Raw genomic sequence first — 6,343 nt, forward strand, 5'->3', positions numbered from 1 at the left:
CATATATACCCACTTACATTTTCAGATCTTAACAATATTTCAGAAATTTTAGCTCTACAGTCAATGAACTGAAATAATACTAAAATATTCAAAGGATTTTCAGAAATTGCAAGACTTGCTCTGAGATGTTATGTATATTGGAACAGATATTCAAAAAGCCTTATTTGTTAAAGTTGCCGTAGTTTCTCCCACAAAAGGGCCATTAGTAAAGATACCTGTGCATGTACAAAACACCTTCAAATGCATCCACAATCTGGACATAACACTTGCTTTTTCTTTGTTCGTTTTTGAAAGGAATATCTAACAAGCATATCCACAATACTTATTTTCAATGAATAAGATGGGATATTCAAACTTAATATGGGTTGGATTATCTCTTAGTGAGAATAGATATAATCTTGCAAAGAAAGTGATTTTCAACAGAAACCCGGAAAGAGTTTATCCAACTTGTGTTTCACAGGAATAATCAGAGAGTAATACCTGTTTGGTCAAGTCGGTCCAAATCACTCCATGAGTGTATCTTAAAAGTATAACCAATTTAAGAGGTCAAATACGTATTTTGTACTGACAATCATCTTATATCAACAACTTACTAACTAATTATGTCTGTATCTTCTTACCTAACATTCAATAAGAACTGAAAGCTGTCTCTTTTTCTAACTTAATATTGTAAATGCTTTGATTATGATGTTATTATTAGACAAATAATATGTACAAAGGTTGGTTCCACTGAAATGACATGACAGAACACTGATAAATAAAAACATTGCAAAACAGTTAGCTTTTTTCAGCCTCACCCTGTCCACATTGGCAAGCAACATTGCAACAGCATGCATACACATATACACATACACACATGTTCGCACATGTACACACACATATACACACATGCTAAATTCAGGGTTTTGTACAAAAAAGTCCACATAAAATATTAGTGAATAGGACAAATGATAATATACCTTATTACAAAATAATACATAAACCATTACCACGGATGTTACATTTTACCTGCCTCCCCACATGTGACCACTTAATTTAGTTTTAATGAATTAATTACCTTATTAATTAATTTATTTGTTTGGTGCTAATACTAGGGCTTGAACTCAGGGCCTGGCTTTGTCCCAGAATTTATTTTTTATTTCAGTTTTCTCAAGGCTAGCATTTTACTGCTTGTACCACAGCTCCATTTCTAGCTTTTGCTGGTTACTTTCAAATCAGAATCTAATGGACTGTTTTTTCTTGGTCTCCTTTCAAACCACAATGCTCAGATTTCATCTTTCTGATTAACTACTACTAAAGACATAAGCCATCAGTGTGGCTTCTACTTTTTCCTATATAGTTATCTAATGCACATACTTAGATGGTAATTTTAAAATGAGAGTATAGCAGCAAGATGTACAGTGATGATACTGTCCTGTCAGAAATTCAAGTTAGTAATGTAAATTTATTCTTAAAACCATACACAAAAAATACCATGATATAGTGTAAGAGAACCCACCATTGAACATATGAGCTTTAAGAGCTTTCTAATAGATCCATTATTTATTGGTACCCAACATTAGAAAAATGTATGAGGCATTGGTAAAATAGAAGTCCTTTGCATGACTACATACATTCCTTGTTTTTATAAGACACTTTCTTTCATCTAAAAAGTAGGCCTGTCTATTGTCTTCATGTGATTTTGATGATTGAAAGTGCTCAGTGAGAAGGTCAAAATGTGTTAGTAGTCCTTCACTATCAATTCTCACTTTCTTCTTGGAGAATATAATGATCAAATCAATAGTTCAGAATGGGCAAGCAATACTTCAGAATCATGCTTCCAGTGCAAGTGGATCACCAGTAAGAAATCATCAGTACCAATTTCCACAAAGTTTTGTCACAGATACAATCTCCCTGCCTTCTCTAGCTGCTTTACTGCCCTCTTATTCCTTCATTGTACAAGAAAAGTATGATTCAGCTGATTTCAGTCAGATCTGTTACTAGAACTAGAAAGGATTTATTTTACTGTCTGTAATTTGGTAAAGATATGTCTCTTTACATAGGCTACTAAAAATGTATTTACTAACTTCAAGTAAATACATAAATTCGATTTCCATCTCTTTTAAAAAATAAAATTTTGTTTGTTCTACAAATTGATCAGAGGCATGGATTTTGTGGCTAGCTACGTCATTACACATCTGTCTCTTTCTTTCTCTCTCCCTTTCATGGTTCTCATAGATAATATGATTGCTCCATAATTATACTAATTTATTTTGCTTTTATATTTTTGGTTGTATCATTTCACTTTTTGCTCTGCCATTTCCCAAATCATTTATATAGAAGGCATTATTTCCTATTTTCTCATGCCTAGAATAAGCTGCACATGAAGACATCACTGGTCCTCATTTTCGGTGTGTACATTTGAATATGGAGGAATATCTTTGCTCTCCATCAATTCCCTACTCTCCAGTTAGAATAATTTCGAATAGTAAAATTGGAAAAAGAGAAAATAAATCATGGTGAATAAACAGTTGCAGAAAAGTCACCAGATATTTCTGACCAGTTCAACCAATGTGAACTATTAGGGAAATACATGGACACCTCATTCCCACTGGCACTCAAAGTCTCTGGTTAGGCAATTCTTAGGAATATGGGGAACAAGAAAAAATATTGGAGAAGGATCCAACCGTATTTCTTCATTGGGCTGCCGAAAATATTCAGCTTACTACAGTGCGGAGACTTCTTTCCCAAAAGGCTACTTATGTGAATAGTAGGGATGATGATGAGTATACCCCTCGTCGAGAAGCCTACGGTGGACACTTAGACATTGTCAGTGAGTTGGTGTCTCAAGCGGCACATGCAATAACTGTAGATGACTGGACACCCCTGAACAGTGCATATACGTGGAATAATAGCAGAGTAGCTTCTTTCTTACTTCATCATGATACAGATACCAATGCCCAAACTAAAGGACTCTTTTTAAAAAAAAAATTTTGGTCTGGTCGTGGGGCCTGAACTCTGGGCCTGGACGCTGTCCCTCATCTCTTCAGCTCAAGGCTACTGCTCTACCACTTGAGCCACAGCACCACTTCCCGCTTTTTTTTCTGCTTATGTGGTGCTGAAGAATCGAACCTAGGGCCTCATGTATGCAAGAAAAGCACTCTACCACTGAGCCACTTTCCCAGCCCAAATATTTTTGTTTGTTTGAATTTTGTTGTTGTTGTGGTTTTTTTTTTTTTTGGTCGGTCATGGGGCTTGAGATCTGGGCTCGGGTGCTGTCCCTCTGCTCTTCAGCTCAAGGGGAGTGCTCTACCGCTTGAGCCACAGTAACACTTCCCCAAACTAAAGGACTCTTGACACCCTTATATCTTGCTGTTGAGAATTGAGATAGCAAAGATACTCTGGATCGCCTTCTGTTGAACCATTATATAAATCCAGGCCTGAAGAACAACATAGAAGAAACTGTATTTGATATTGCCAAAAGGATAAGTATGTATCACTACCTCTATGAAGTTGTGAAAGACTGTACAAATTGTTCACCGAAGTCCTAATGGTCGGGTTAAGTTTCTTAAATTTCAAAAATGCAAGTCCATCTTTTGTGTCCCTACAAAATATTTTCACAATCCAAATAAGAGCAATATCTTTATTTTTTTTTTTTTTGGTCGGTCATGGGGCTTGAACTCTGGGCCTGGGTGCTATCCCTGTGATCTTCAGCTCAAGGTGAGCCCTCTACCACTTGAGACACAACTCCACTTCCAGTTTTCTAGTGGTTTGTTTGAGATAAGAGTACCACAGACTTTCCTTCCCATGCTGGTTTTGAACCATGATCCTCAGATCTCAGTCTCCTGTGTAGCTAGGATTATAGGCATGAACCACCAGTGCCCAGCAGCACCAATATTTTACTGTAAAAATTCATGGATTCTGCGGAGTTCTTCCAAGTGAATTGCCTGCCTTGGATGGAAAAATGTATTCAATAGATTTGTAAACATGTATAATAATTTCTTCAAAGTTTGTGATTTTTTAATAAGAAATAATTTTAATTTACCTGTTGAAATGAGTAGTACAGAAACTAAAATATTTCTCGTGCTTGTCTGAAAAAGTATATTTTAAAATATTCTATATTCTATGTTTGCATCATGTTCATAATTTATTTTCTCCTAGATATACTTTGAATTATATATTATTTTATAATATATAGGTTCATTAATGTGTCCTTTCCGATTGCATTCCATATAGAAACAGTTTGATTCCTTTTTTTCTACGTCTTAATATTATTTTTCTTTGGGATAAAATGACAATGTTGTCTAATTTGAAAAGTTTTGTAAAGTTTATGCTATGTAAATGCCTTTCTGAGGTGATTTAATACACTGATGTCAAACTAAATTTAATTATATGAATTACGTGTATTGTTACACTTGTAATTTTGTAATCATCTTTTTAATCATTTTTTTTCATTTCTTGCATCTGAAGAATGAAAAATATGGAATACTTCTCAAATTTTCATATTATCCTTGTGCAAGTGCCATGTTAATCTCTGTATTGTAATTTGAGTATACGTGTTGCTGAAGCATGTAGTATCCTCTAAATTTAATAGTTAATGATGCAATCTTTATACAGGCTTATATCTATGGGTGCCTACTTGTAACAAGGAAACCTTATTTTTCCTAACAATGCTATCGATCTTATTTCCCTAAAATTCTGTGAATAGTGGAAAAAATTATATTGATCAGTCGATTGTTCACATTTGCAAACTTTTTTTGCCAATGAGTATCTTAAGTCTTTTTATTTGGAATTTGATCATACTCTCTATTATTTATAGTTAGGTCCAAAGGTGATGGCTTTTTCAAGTACTTATTTATCCAACTTTGTGGACCTAATGGATTCAAAGTAAGCGTTGCTTAAGAGCTACTTCTAAATTTCTTCAGCTGACATTTTCCCAAATGAGGTGTTACTGGAACAAATGTCTACCTGAGCCTTTACCCTTCTTCCATGTGTGAACAGACCAACCAGAATACCTTACCCTGACAGCAAAGATTTTCTTACTAGAACAAAACTAATCTTGGTTACAAGGGATCATAGAGAGATGAACAGTTCAAACAGAACTGTTCAGACAAGAAGGTATTTTATCAAAATATAATTGTTTATTTTACCTTCCATTTAAAAGTAGCTAAAGCCAAGAAGGTGAAAAAATTGTTCGTATGCATGATTACTTAATGTCCTGGCCTGTCTGTAAGTTCCTGGCAGGAACTTACACTACTGCCTTTTTATCACCAAATATTTTCATAGTTGCAGGAGAAGTGCATATGTTTCTCCTCGTTATTAGGCATTAAATTGATAATGTTTTAATCACAGTGTTTCCTCTTGCCTCCATGCTGTAAATCTACAAATGATAAAGGTTTAGGTCTAACTGTATCAAACACTGAAGTAGAGATAATAGAATCATACTTTAAAACAGAGTTGCCTTTGATACAGTAACTACACCAGAACAATACAAAACGTGTGTCTTTTAATCATATTATATATAGTTATATATTTTATATTTATATGTCTGATTTTATATTTCACACAATGAAACTTACTAGAATTAGTTGATAATTTGACAAATAAATTGATATTTATTTACTCCAATAAATAGAATTGGAATATAAATATTTAGGTTTCAAATATATATTAGACTAGAAAAAGTATCAATGCAATCTTTTTAGTATAAACTTGTGATACATTCAAACTGTTCTTGGTCTTCTGAATCCACATGATAAAAAAACAATGTTTTCCTCTAATCTGTAATGATTTTACTCTGCTGCTCTGTTTATTTTTTTAACTCGCTTGTCCTAAAAGGTTTTTGTCCATATTTCTGAAGCATTCTTACTGATTATGCCCAAATTTTGCTAAGATGTCTAAAAAATATTATTCTTGTGCATTACCCATGGGTCCTAGGATCCCAAGGCCCAGTTACCTGCATCAGCAGATAATAGGGAGCCGAGGCGAGACTCAGCCCACTCCCTTGCAGCTTTGAGGTAACCACCCCAGACGGTGCTTGGCGGGACCCCTGGGCTGTGCGCGTGCACGAGCCAGGTAGAGCCCCCAGCCAATCCCATGACACCTGGTGATGGTGAAAGGCAGGCGACCAACAATAGAAAGACCCGCGTTCCGATTCTCCTATATAAGCGGCTGTGTTTCGGGTGCACGCTCTCTCGCGCCCAAGCTCTCCTACAACTAAAAGGCTCTCCAATAAAGCGTGATCTGAGAAGACTCCTGGTGTGGTGGTCGTTTTTCCTCGCTGGTCGAGTAGACGGTCACTACAACTTTTCACCAAGGCCCATGCAACATATCAACACAAAGTAATTGAAGACCCATCTCAATT

General features: G+C 35.3%; 1 pseudogene; it reads right to left on the reverse strand.

Moving 5' to 3' along the window:
- Window positions 1–4,453: 4,453 nt before the first annotated feature.
- On the reverse strand, window positions 4,454–4,550 carry LOC138823841 (U6 spliceosomal RNA; annotated as a pseudogene).
- Window positions 4,551–6,343: the final 1,793 nt, after the last annotated feature.

Source organism: Dipodomys merriami, unplaced genomic scaffold (genome assembly GCF_024711535.1).
Source record: "Dipodomys merriami isolate MVZ:Mamm:240054 unplaced genomic scaffold, mDipMer1.0.p SCAF_1239, whole genome shotgun sequence".
Lineage (NCBI taxonomy): Eukaryota > Metazoa > Chordata > Mammalia > Rodentia > Heteromyidae > Dipodomys > Dipodomys merriami.